This window comes from Macadamia integrifolia, chromosome 5 (genome assembly GCF_013358625.1).
Source record: "Macadamia integrifolia cultivar HAES 741 chromosome 5, SCU_Mint_v3, whole genome shotgun sequence".
In the NCBI taxonomy this organism is placed as follows: domain Eukaryota; kingdom Viridiplantae; phylum Streptophyta; class Magnoliopsida; order Proteales; family Proteaceae; genus Macadamia; species Macadamia integrifolia.
In genome coordinates, this window is record NC_056561.1 from 31,956,546 (window position 1) to 31,970,562 (window position 14,017).

Sequence of the window (14,017 nt, forward strand, 5' to 3'; positions counted from 1 at the left end):
AGTACATCATCAAGTGCCAAGGTACAAGTAACAACATCAGGGTGCCGACGTATCAGGTGCCGGGGTAAGCAAGTAGCAGCATCAGGTACCGAGGTAAGCAAGTAGCAGCATCGGGTGCCGGGGTAAGCAAATAGCAGCATCAGGTGCCGAGGTAAGCAAGTAGCAACATCAGGGTGTTGGGGTAAGAAAGTAACAGCATCGGGTTATTTATACAAATAATCTTCATTGAAACCCTAGTTCTTCTTTTTATAAGAACTAGGGTTTCATTAGATGCAAAAGACCTTGGAACGACTCTCAAAACTGCTATTGGTTACAGTTCTGATACCATGTTACAAACCCAAGATCTGTAACCAGTAACTTGACAGAGTAAGAGAAGAGAGAAAGAGATTAAGAGAGAAGAAGAGGAGAGAGACTGCAAGAGGGAGCAGCCAATTGTTTTTTTCAGTCCCCCCTGCCATCAATATTTATTAACACCAAAGTAGTACAATCAAACTAGGAAACTAAGTCCTTGTGCCACAAGCAAGATAAAATAGGAAGTCTATCCTAATTAGTAAGTAGAGATCTATCATAACTAGGGAAAGAAATAAACTAAAGCAAGGAAGTAAAACTCATCCACGATAGGGACAATCCCCATATCATGGTACATATCTTAACACTCCCTCTCAAGCTGGAGTATACATATATCAAAAGAAAACTTCCAGCTTAGACCAACAAGAATAGAAAATTAAACATAACACCGGTCTTGAGTAGTAGTGGTAGATGCTAGAGAGCACAGAGAGAACTCCAATCATCCATATCATAAAGTTAGTAGCATCAAAGGATATTCCCAAGGAAGGCAGGTAGTAGGTAGGAAGTAACAACAACAGGTTGCCCGGGTAAGCATATATCGACATCAGGTTGTCGGGGACCAAGATACAACATCAGGTTGCCAAGTATTAAGTAGCAGCATCAGGTGCCAGGGTAAGCAAGTACATCATCCGGTGCCGAGGTACAAGTAGCAACATCGGGGTGCTGAGGTAAACAAGTAGCAGCATTAGGTGCCGAGGTAAGCAAGTAGCAGCATTGGGTGCCGGGGTAAGCAAGTAGCAGCATCGGGTGCCGGGGTAAGCAAGTAGCAGCATCGGTGCCGGGGTAAACAAGTAGCAACATCGGGTGCCGAGGTAAGCAAGTAACAGAATCAGAGTGCCGATGTAAGCAAGTAGCAACATCGAGTTATTTATACAAATAATCTTCATGGAAACCCTAGTTCTTTTTATAAGAACTAGGGTTTCATCAGATGCAAAAGACCTTGGAACGACTCTCAAAACTGCTACTAGTTACAGCTCTGATACCATGTTACAAACCCAAGATCTGTAACCAGTAACTTGACAGAGTAAGAGAAGAGAGAAAGAGATTAAGAGAGAAGAAGAGAAGAGAGACTGCAAGAGGGAGCAGCCAATTGTTTTTTTCCAATCCCCCCTACCATCAATATTTATTACCACCAAAGTAGTACAATCAAACTAGGAAACTAAGTCCTTGTGCCACAAGCAAGGTAAAATAGGAAGTTTATCCTAATTAGTAAATAGAGATCTATCCTAACTAGGGAAAGAAATAAACTAAAGCAAGGAAGTAAAGCTCATCCACGATAGGGACAATCCCCATATCGTGGCACATATCTTAACATATTTAATAGCTAGGATCCTAGTTACTTGCTGTTCAAGACTTTCTATTATGTCGCCTTTCCTTTTTTTACTGCAGGCTACTGCCACTATATATGAAATGGACCATTGAGAGTCCTTGGAAAAGATTTTATGAATGAGAATTTTATTTGCTTTGTGCAATGAGAGACTGTGAGAGGCTGTGAGGTCAGAGACCTCTGGTGTGATACCCTAGGCTGAGCTCGCCATAACCTTCTTCCCCTTTCCTCATCTCCAATCGATACTTGTTCTCCCCTGTTCTGAGTTTTACTTTTGGTTAACTGGCCAACCGAGACTTTTGTTTGGATGGCTGTTTATCACCAATATTCCCACCTGAGACACCAAGTTGCTGTTGCTATTATTGTTGATCAAAGGAAGGAATCTCCACACTTGCAATACTGGTTTTTGAGGTTTCTTGCTGAAAACCTTCAAGGCCATCGATCTCCCTATTCAGCCATCAGAATCTGCCCATCTTTTGAGGGTAGAATCCCCCCATAGGGAACCCCACTCACGTGGGTTATTGGCCTGTTTTGACACCTGGTGTGTTGGTTATCAAAAATCTTCTATGTCAGCCCTAATTCAAGAATAGATACAAGCCCATATTTAGCCATCAGTTGGTTTGAATTTTTGACGTTGGAATCCATCCAACCATACCAATATTCAATGGTAATCTCATTCCTCTTCTTTGTGTTTGTTTTCTGGTTTTTGAACCCTAAATCTGATCTGCGATAGGGATTTATAGGCTGCTGCCTATTGTTCTACTTGGGCAGGGTTATTTGCTATAGTTGTTGGTTATTGTTGGGAGTTCTAAAGGTTGATTATAAGGGTTGAAATAACCTATCTTACATATTTTTGAGTACCTCTACATATACTGATATCAGATCTGAAGCAGTACCTGTTTGTGTTCAATTCTGTGATCCTGTTTGGGGTTAGTTTCGTTGAGACTTAGCTTTACATTAGAATCCTATTCCTTGTTTCCTACTCTACTATGCTCTATTTAAGTAGAGTTATGTTTTCAGTTTTTTTTTTCCTAAATTGATTATGTTTATGTGTCCTAGTTAAGGCTGGATTAGGAATCTATAAGTCAAGACATGTTATGAGTTGATTTTCTTTCATTATGTCAAGTCCTAGTTGGTTTAGGACTCCAAACTCAGCTGGAGGTTCTTGAGTCAATAAATGTTGTTTTAAGTCTTTTATTGGTCAATTAAGTAGCCAGTTTGATTATTAGATAGCTTAGGCTATTTCTAGTCAGGATACGAGTCACAGTTGGGGAGGCTACATATACTTTTGTAACCAGCCATTAAGGCATTCTAATTTTATGAAGAATGTTGTTATGCTCTCTGAGATTCAGGCTTGCTGTCAGATGCGGTATTTCTTGGTGAGATGCTAAGAATGGCTAACAAGTAAATAAACTAACTCAGATCAAGTAACAACACTGTTTTATTTCTGATGTTTATCACTGTATTAATATTTCTGAGGTCTGAAATATTAAGCTTTGAAAACTGAACTTAGCAAATTCAGCTCAACTGTCGAAACAAGGGTAAATGCTCACTAAATGGAGTGCTATATGGTTAAGATTAGACATGTACTTAATCCATGGTTGCACTACCCATCAGCAGTCAAAATTCCAAGACCAGCCATCTTTGCTTGGCTCAAAATAATGGATAGCTAAGAAGAAGATTAGCTTATTTTGACAGGACCTTGTAAAAGAATTTTCCCCTCAGAATATTAGCTAAAATATAACAGAAAAACAAAGTTCAGACATTCACAACTGCATGATTAATTTTTATCCAAACTGTGATTCAAAAATCCCTGAATAGAAGACCAAGCGGCCAAAAAGAACTGAGGATACAAAAACTCTATGGTTGAGGGAAAAGAACGGAAAAAATTTTCACATAAACAAGACATAAGTAGCCAGAAGAAATGAAAACAAACTTTCACAGCAACAACTGCATACCTTGACATGGTGTTTTCTCTCAATCTGTGCAGTTCTGGCTAACGTATAAAGAAGCAGAGCTCTTCCTGATGGCATTTTCTATCCTGCATGCCAAAAAATAAGACTTTCCGAAAGGAAAAAAGATATAGGGAATGCCAATGCTTTTAGTAAGAACTGACAGTTTCAGAAAGAAGCCAAAAGATTGAACTTGGTTGGCAAAGAGGAACTTGCAATTGAAGTTCTCATTACAAGAAAAATCCAAGTAATGTGCAGTAGTCCTGCTTGAGAAGTTCTGATAGCAGTTGAAAAATCCCCGGTAAAAATATAACACCTGAATAAGAGAAAATTAGTTTATCCATTCATAACAAACAATTCAGAGCATGAAATAAGAGTTCAAGAGCAATATATTAAAGAGAAAAAAAAAGAGCAACCCAGTGCATGAGGCCCCTGCTACTGCAGGGTCTAGGAGGGGCAAATGTATGCAGCCTTACCACCTACTTTGCAGGAGAGGCTGTTTCCAAAGAGCAATATAATGAATAAAAATTTGAAGTAAATCTAAAAACAGAGAATTAGAGCCCTATTATTTTTCCTTTTATCCTAGAAAATAACATATAATGTATAAAATTAATAATACTACTACATTCAAGTGACCACGCAGAAGATCAAGAAGTAAATGCAAGCTGTCATACATTAGTTCAAAATAGGCAACTATGAGGTCAAATATCTTTGTTTTTTAAATCCCAGACAAAATATTATTGAACTTTGAAAAGGTTTGCCAAGCACTAGCAGAAAGAACAGGAGAGAGAGAGATAGAGAACCAAGCCTCCTCAAACCAACAAACTTCAAACAAAAATCAGACACAACCACGAACCCAAACCCAGACCCATATGAACCTGTTGAAGGAAGAAGCAAAAAGATCATAATTAAGTTGGTTCACAATTTGCCAGTAACAGAAAACCCATTTGAAAGAGATCAAAAATCAAAAGTCAAAACACAGACGGATAAGCCATGTTAGAGCATGTCGAGCGAGGGTAACAGGGGAAGAGAATCTCGTGATTAGCAATCGCGATTTTCCTCCCCTCCTTAGGTGCTGTTATGTCCTTTGGCTGTCATGCATTTGTTGCCTATTGTGACTATAATATGTTTTTCTATATATATGAATGTGTTGGGACTTACACAGATGGATAAGCCCTGTTAGAGTATGTTGAATGAGGGTACAAGGGGGAGAGAATCTCGTGATTAGCAGTCACAATTTTCCTCCCCTCCTTAGGTGCTGTTATGTCCTTTGGCTGTCATCCGTTTGTTGCCTATTGTGACTATAATATGTTTTTCTATATATATGAATGGAGTGGGAAGTCCCAACCCAAAGGTTGTGACTCCCAAGTTACAGCCATCTCTTTCTCTCTCTCTCTCTCTCTTTTCTCTCTCTCTTCCACTCTCTTTTCTCTCAGATTCGGGTCTCTCACCCACTGCCTCCCACAGCTTCCAAGCCAAATCTTTCTCTTAGTTTCTTTTATTCTCAATCCATGTATATCAGCCTTCTTCCTACTTAAATAGCAATTGAACAACCAGAGTCTTTTATAAAATAAAATCTTAATAACAATCTAACTAACTAAATAAATAATCCTAAAAATAGAAACTACCTATTACATATGTAAACAGAAGAGAAGAAAAAAGAGAGAGAGAGGAGACCTGCGATTGTGGAGCAAAGGGAGTCTCAATCGATTAGATTGGGTTGCCCTCCTTCATTCATTAAATAGAATAGCTATTACAAGTCCTACTAGGAATAGGAAAGAACAAAATAGTTATTACAAGTCCTACTAGGAATAGGAAAGAACAAAATAGAACATAATAGGAAACTAATACTAATTGCTAACTTCTTACTGTATTCAGTCCTAATACAACTATGACAATCCTAATAGGACTAGGAAAACCAAAACCCACAATCCTAATAGAACTAGGAAAATCCAAGGGAGGAGTCCGCGACTTGTGCTAGACTCCTTTCTCTCGATAGACTTCTAATGCTCCACCTCAAGCTAGAGTATACATATAGCAAAAGAAAGCCTCTAGCTTGGACCAACAAGGACTCCAATGAGCACAGAGAGAATTCCAATCAACCATCATAAAGCCATCAACAACTCCAAAAGCAAAGAAAGTCCTTCCAAAGAAGGCACTCGAATACCAACGCAAGCCCTTCCCAAAGAAGGCACTCCAACAGCAACAAAAGCCCTTCCCAAAGAAGCTAGTCCAATAGCAACAAAAGCCCTTCCCAAATAAGGCACTAACATATAACCTCAATCTCAAAATAGAAGTGTAGCATCCAACAACTATATCAAAAGAACTTCCAAAAGAAAGCACTACAACAAAAACTGTACCTCTCAATAGCCACAACAAAAGCACTTACGAGCCTCAAACAGAGATCTTCTCAAACAGACGTCTCATAAAAAATTTCATAAATAAATAGGCAGGATCAGGTTGTTGGGACCAAACAACATCACGTTGTTGAATATACCAAACAGCATCAGGGTGCTCAATGTATCATCTTCAAAAGATAAAATAGTTGTTGAGGACAGACACAAGCAAATAATCTTGAGCAAACAATAAGTCAAATCGAGCAGATAATAATTTGAACATCCCCTCACGAGTAGCCGCACACAAGGACAAATAATTCTCAACAACCACCATCACAAAGAATCCCATAACTAAGAGCACCACACAAGGCAAATAATTTCCAATCTCCCCCTAACAACAGCAAATATATGCCAATGGCAATTCTGTAATTACTTTATACAACCCCCAATTGATGCGGATCCTCGGGTCAAAATACTCAATTGGGTTCCATATAGACCCACTTCAAGTAATAGAACTTAATCAATCCAAAGTTGATGGAAATTTTGTAATTAATCTATCAATCCCAAAGAAATCCCAACGTCGATTTTGTAATTATGGACCCATAAACCACCGAAAAACAAGATAACAGCAAATTCGTAATTGATCCCAAGTGTACCAACTAGGGTGGAAAACTCGTAAAATTCTAGAACTTCCACTAAGAAGTAGCAAAAATAATAAAGATGGGTTACGTATGACTAAAGGGTATTCTTGGAATCAACAAGTAAATAAGGACAAAACATGCTAAGAGAAGAAGAAGAGAGATGATTCTGGAAACTCAAAGATAAAGTAAATCAAGGTGGAAAGGAATCGTGGGATTAACTAATAAGAGTGATGCAACGCTGTGGATGGACTTTAAGTGGAGGGGCAAACCTGAAAAGTAGGCCTAAAAAGAGAAAATATAAAGATAACTTGGTATCTTTAACCTGCCTAACAAGAAATCAAAGAGAAAGGAACCAAGAGAGATGGTAATGACTCCAAGAGTATCGTTGTTCGAAACCATGAAGAAGAAGAGAATCTATGAAGAACAGAAGAAGAACCCAGCAACTATGGAAAGTGAAGCAATCATCTCCTCAAAACCAGCAGCTATCAAAGAAAATGAGAAACAACCAGAAACTTCTTCCTTGAGAAAACTAGCAACTATTAAGAAAGAAACCATCGTCTCATGCCTTGAGACAAAACCATCAATGGAAAAAAAGAAATCAGATTCAAAATCTGATGTGTTTTCATAGCAGGGATGGTTTCAGCAAAAGATCCCAACACCAAAAACCAGTAGCAACGTCAATCCTTTTGACTACCTAGTTGCAAACCAGGTCAGACGAAACTTACTTCAGGCAAACGATAGCAGCAAATTGATTCTCCAGCAACAATTGATTTAGGACAAATTCAAAAGTAGAAGACACGAACAAAATCAAGTATGATTTGCATCAAACATTCATTGAAATCCTAGTTCTTATTTTTCTAAGAACTAGAGCTTCACCAATGGCATGATACCTTTGAACGACTCTTAAACCAGCAACTTCTTAAGCTCTGATACCATGTAAAGAGAAGAGAAGAAAAAGAGAGAGAGAGAGAGAGAGACCTTTGATTGTGGAGCAAAGGGAGTCCCAATAGATTAGATTGGGGCTGCCCTCCTTCATTCATTAAATAGAATAGCTATTACAAGTCCTATAAGGAACATGAAATCACAAAATAGCTATTACCAGACCTACTAGGAATAGGAAAGAACAAAATAGGAGACTAATACTAATAGCTAACTTCTAACTATATTCAGTCCAAATAGAACTAGGAAAACCCAAACCCACAGTCCTAATAGGACTAGGAAAGCCCAAAGTCGCAAACTCCTCCTTTCTCACGATAGACTTTTAACAACATAAAGTATAAACAAGTAAAATCAGAAGGAAGAAATTTCCCTGGACCATGCGGTGAACCTCACTGTGTGATCCACGGGTCGGAGATCCCATGTCCCCCCTTTTGAGTGGCCTTGATGGCATGCGGTGAACGGATTCCTGTTCACCATGGCCTTAGGAAAACTCGGTCCAAATACTAAACTTCTAAAACCCCACACAAGGCAGAAACTCCACACAAGATGTTTTGGGCCCACTAAATCTGGGTAGATACTTCCTCTTTAGTCTTTAATACAATGAATAAAATATTCCTAAATTAACTCCTTAACTTCTATCATGATATCTCCTTAATGCGAGCTGGTAATTGGGGATCTTTACGAGTCCACAATCGTGAGCAACAAATGTCCAAAAATATTCTGGAAGGCATCTTCCTATAATTAAGGCTGGTCGATGGGGCATATCTTGGCAGAGTCAATGGAATCTTGGGCAGAAATCGATTTGATCAATAGCCCCAAAATAAGGGCCAATTAAAACCTCCTTTGAAGCCCAATTGTAATGTCTGCACCGCATCAACCATGTTTGGCATAAATAAGGGTACTTGCTAAAAAATATTTGCGGAACCAAGGGGGTATTGTGAAACATGGGAGCATGTTGATATTTTGCAACATTTCATGTAATATATGTGTCACAACCATTTGAACAAAAGAGGAGTAAACCAAAAACAAAAACCCTTCTTCCTCCCTCCTCCTTTGTCTTCCCCTTGTCCTCTTGGAAACCCTAACCTACGATTCTTCTTCCTAAAGCACAAAAAGAGATCTCCTTCGTTCCTCCACAGCGGGAAAAGGTTAGAGCTGATTCCTGGCTCTCCATCTTGGTTTGGATCACTTGTGTGCAACTCCGAAGTCAATTTCAAAGGGGTTTTATCCATGGGTGGTTGGTCTTCATGTTGTGAATTCGGATTTTCAATCTCGATCCTCGATGGTTGTTTGATGAAGGTAAGTATCTAATCCACATCCAATGGAATGACTTGTGAAGGTTATGTGCTAAACCCTAGATTCCAAGAATAGGATGTGTTATGATTTCAGATTTCACAAATTGATTGTTCATGTTTTGTAAAATCAGGAAAATGACTTGTGCTCTTTTCTCTTGAAATTATTCATGCCAGTTGTTGGAATCATAATCTGAATAAGGTGATGAGTTGTGTTCTTTTCTTTTATAAATCTGAATATGGAAATGAATTGTGTTATTTTTCTGTTAAAAATCTGAATATGGCAATACTAGTAATATCATGGATCTTTTTGGTTTGAAATGGAAAATCTCAATGAGGGTTTATTTGGACCTTCAGTCGAGACATCGGCTGGGGGTATATGGTCAGTGGGATTTGGACCTCACTGAGACATCAGTGACGGTATTTGCACCCCAACTGAGATGTCGGTTTCAGGTATTTGTTGGCACCCATTTGTCCGGCAGCGAGATTTTGCATATCACCTTATCAATGAGGGTTTATTTTGGGGCTCAACCAGTGCACCAGTTGAGGGTATGTTTGGACCACATCTGAGAGGTTGTTTGGGGGTTAAGTTTGAACTTCAGCTGAAACATCAGTTGAGCGTATATTTGGATCCCTGGCCAAGTTATCTACATATATATATATATATGTATATTGGGCCCCTATTTGTTGGTGTTTATCATGGATGATTTAACAAGAAACATTCAAGATAAGGATTTGTGGTGCATGCTTTTTGCTAACGATATTGTTCTGGTGGATGAGATAGTTGCAGGGATTAAGTTAGAGCCATAGCGATCTACCTTGAAATCAAGAACAAAGACGGAGTATATGGTGTGTAACTTTAGTCGTACTAGGACAGATAATGAAGTGGTGAAACTTGAGGGCGAGAGACACCGCAAAGTGATTATTTTAGATATTTGGGATCAACCATAAGCAAGGAAGGTGATATAGAGGAGGATGTCTCTAAAAGATTAAGGTAGGATGTATGAAGTGAAGAGGTGCACCTAGAGTATTGTGTGACCAACATATTCCTATAAAGCTTAAAGGAAATTTCTACAAGACAGCTGTAAGGAAGGCAATGATGTATGGGTCAGAATGTTGGGCAGTTAAGAAGTGCAATATAGATAAGTTGAGTGTAGCAATGATAAGAATGTTGAGATGGATGTGCAGTAAAACAAAGAGAGATAGGATAAGGAATGACTGTATTAGAACCGATTTGGGAGTTGCCACAATTTAGGACAAGCTCCGAGAAAGCTGTTCAAGGTTGTATGGCCACATTCAACAGAGGCCTTGAAAGTAAAGCTATAAAATACTTGAATAACAATAAGAGGATCCACTCAGGCTTCCCACCGCAGAGTGTCGACCAGATCAAACACTAGCCCCTTGTACTGTGATCAAACACACAGCAGTCCCAATAAACCTATTTTATCAGTTCTTCACAATCGGTTTCTGCTGTTAAAGGCTGATTCAGACCTTGGTTTGGGCTAAAGCCTTGATCGAACCTTCCCCTCTACATAAGGGAGACTCGATCCAAGTCTGGACTGGTTCTGACCAGCCAATTGCAAGTTATGAGAAATCACCTGGTCAGGCTTGTTTTTTGTTGATCTTTTGATATGTGGTTCATGTTTCTAGTGTGATTTGATCCTAGTTGAGACCTTTATTAAGTCCTGTGGACTGTTACACTGATCTGATCAGTAGCACTGTCTTGTTGATGTCGGTACATCACAGTTCCAGATTTGAAATATTTTTTTTATTTGCATGAATTGTTCTACTTCTGTCATACTGTGTTGAGGTTGTTCTTCTGAATAAAAGATCCTGAAGTTTAGACTTGGTTAGACTCTCTATCATAGTCTACATTAGCATCCTTGACCAATTATCTAAACTTTAACAAAGTATGTACAAAGAATTTCAACAATTATGATTCATTTACTGATACACTCCATTCTAATGGTCTATCAGAGATGCAGTGGTCAGAAATGCTAGATGATTAAATATCTTCAATCAGCATTTGCACGGCTATATCCTGAAAGCAAGCACTCATCTTCGCACACATGGTTTTATGTTTGCAAAGCATATTCTCTAAATTTTGGCAAATCATAAATCCTTGAGAATGGCTGAGAGTTCCCTTACAACTTCTAAGGTATTCCTTGCCTAATTAGTTCATACGTACTAGGAGCTTTTTCCATTCATGACAAGGATCATCAACAATTTCCAACACCAGGAAACACCACCCCCCCCACCCCCCCCAAAAAAAAAAAAAAACCAACACCACCGAAAATACAATCGAAGTCAATAACCCATTGGAAAAGTAAGATATAGATAATTGGATAAATTCAAGCCGTTTGCATCCACAACCTTAGCGAATCAAAAGGATAAACAAATAAATAAATCCACATCAAGCCACATAAAGGATGTAATATGAATGAGGTAGACAACGAGAATGATCAGAAAAAAAGCTCAATGAACGCTCATCTGAATATCAAATAAGCAACTCTAACCTGATTTGCCACTCCTTTATATCTGGCAGTGCAGACCTCTTCTCAAGCTGGCCTGATTCGAGAAACAATGGAAAGAATCTGCAGGTGCCGAGGTAGAGAAAGCCTAGAGACGGATTAAATCAAGGTTTAATATATTTGAATTCAATCTGGTATACTGATCTTTTCCTCGCCTCCTACGAACTGCCGGTGGAGAAGCCCCAATGCAGAGGAATGCTACAGAGAGGGAGAGAGAGGCAATACTGTTCAGTAAGCCCTTGCAACAGTTTACAAGTTAATACACATGATCGAATTAGACAATAAAAAGTAACGGAGCGGGTCAAATTCAAACCCAAAACTCCCCGGGGCGGTCCTGAAAACCCGAGCCCTACAAGCAGTAGTTTTCTTTCTGAAAGAAGAAAGTGACGGATTTTTTTTTTTCTTTTTTTTTTCTTTTTTTTTTTTGATTAACGTAAAAAGGGTGCTACATTGTGATGGTGATCATAGCCCCATATGATAAGCAACGAGCAATAGTGGGTATGTCGACTCAAATCCACTACTAGCCATAGTTATTAAATTCAGAATCGAGAATTATTTGGATGAAGAATTATTTGGATTAATTTATTTAATTAATTTAATAATTCAGTCAAAATATCGATAAAAAAAACGGAGATAATAAAATTCGAGTTCAGATTCAGGAATTATTCGTTTACAAAAATAAAAAGTATACACAAATTTTGGATGTTATTTTTTATATTTGTAATACTTGTTTCATATTAGCTATCAATTATCATATGTACGTAACATACAAATGATATAAATATTAAATTTTTAAATTTAATATAAAAATATTATATTTAATCATTTTTTTAACTCATTTTCTATTACTCAAATAATTGAATCAGAGAAAGAGAGACTAAGATGAGGGACTGAGCATAAATTCAGCTAGACCCATGTCACCCATCATGCATGTTCACCTTAAAAACTAGAGAGAGAGTAACGATTGTAAGACTTAGTCAAACCAAAATGGGGTGAAATATATTATTATTATTTTTTTTTTTTTTTATATATAAGTGTGAGAGATTACCTCAAGAAATATAAGATTTGTCGGTTTTTTGGTCTGGCCAGGGGAACCCATATAAGTTTATGGTTAAAAAAAAAAATTTGTTAAAAAAATAAGAAAATAAATATTAGGACAATAAATGCATAATATTCACACTATTTTCTAAAAGCCTATTGACTTATTCAAGATAATTTTTTTTATATGGGATAAAATTCGGTTATAATTCGGATAAAATTATGTTCGGCCAAATTATTCGTGAATTTTTAAAAAATCTCTAAAATTCCATAATTGTTTATAAATTTTTATTTGATTCGGATTCGGACCAAATTATTCATAAAATTTGGTAAAATTATGTTCAATTGAATTATTCGTGTTTAAATCGGATAATATAATAACTAGGCTACCAAGTACCAACTGACTCTTGTGATGATGGAGACAATGGCTTCCTTCCACTAAGCTACCAACACCGTTGGTGACAGGGCTCGATATCATAATTTAATCACATCGTCGCACTCTCAAATCTCAAATAATGTGACCATTATGGGCAATAAGTGCGCTAGTGGATTGGGTATAACAAGTACACGCAACAAAGATAAATTATTCAAGACAGAGTGATTTGGGGTGATGATGGATATATACGAGATGCATGTTATTTAATTGAGTTAGACAACCATAAAATAATGGGCATATATCATTTGTCCACGTGAATTGTCGAAAACACATAATCTATACATGTGACAATAATATTTAGAAGACAAAAAAAAATTCCCACAACATGCAGTTTTTTATGCAAAGGCAAAAACGTTCAAGACTGTACATTTCTATATTGACAATAGTGTGCTCTACATGTTGGTGTACGATGCCTTGTATTCCGTCACAGTTTAATCCATAGAGTACTGAGGCAGGCGCCTCGATAGGTAGGACAACCATTCACTAGAATTTTTGTATTTGAGGACAAATTTGTACTTTTTGGATTAGGGTTTTTTTTTCTTTTTTTCTTTTTGCTATATATTTATAGCGATAATTTCTTTATCTGTAATGCAAACAATACTGAGAGGTGTGAGGACGAGCACTGTAACCCTATTTTCCATTGATGTGAAACAGTTTCTCATCTCACCGAGGACGTAGATAATCTTACAAAATCTTGTAAAATATATGTGCATTGTTTGTTCTTGTTTTTCCATTATGCACCATTTTAGGGTTGTGTTTCTACATTAGAGGTGTTATGTAAGAGAATGATGGTCTTCGAATTATCTTGATCTATTATTGACAAGTTTTTATTTAATCTCAAACTTAGATATTGTTATAAATATTAAGGATAGTTATACCATGGCAGTCCCTAGTCTCTACTAATGTTATGTATGGTAAATTAACTATGGACCTAGATGTTGATGTATAATTCTTTTTGTTTAATTAATGGCTTTTTTATGTATTAAAAGAAAAAAAAAGGTTCTTCCAGGCTGCGTAGCAAACGTTATGGCTCCCTGTATCTTTCCTCCTTCGATTGAAATGAGATAAATATAGTGAAGCACTAACATATCCTATGCAACTATATGGGCATATGAAAACAAGAGGGCATGGATATCTATGAAACAAACAGTACACCGGTACATGAATGCCGGTATTT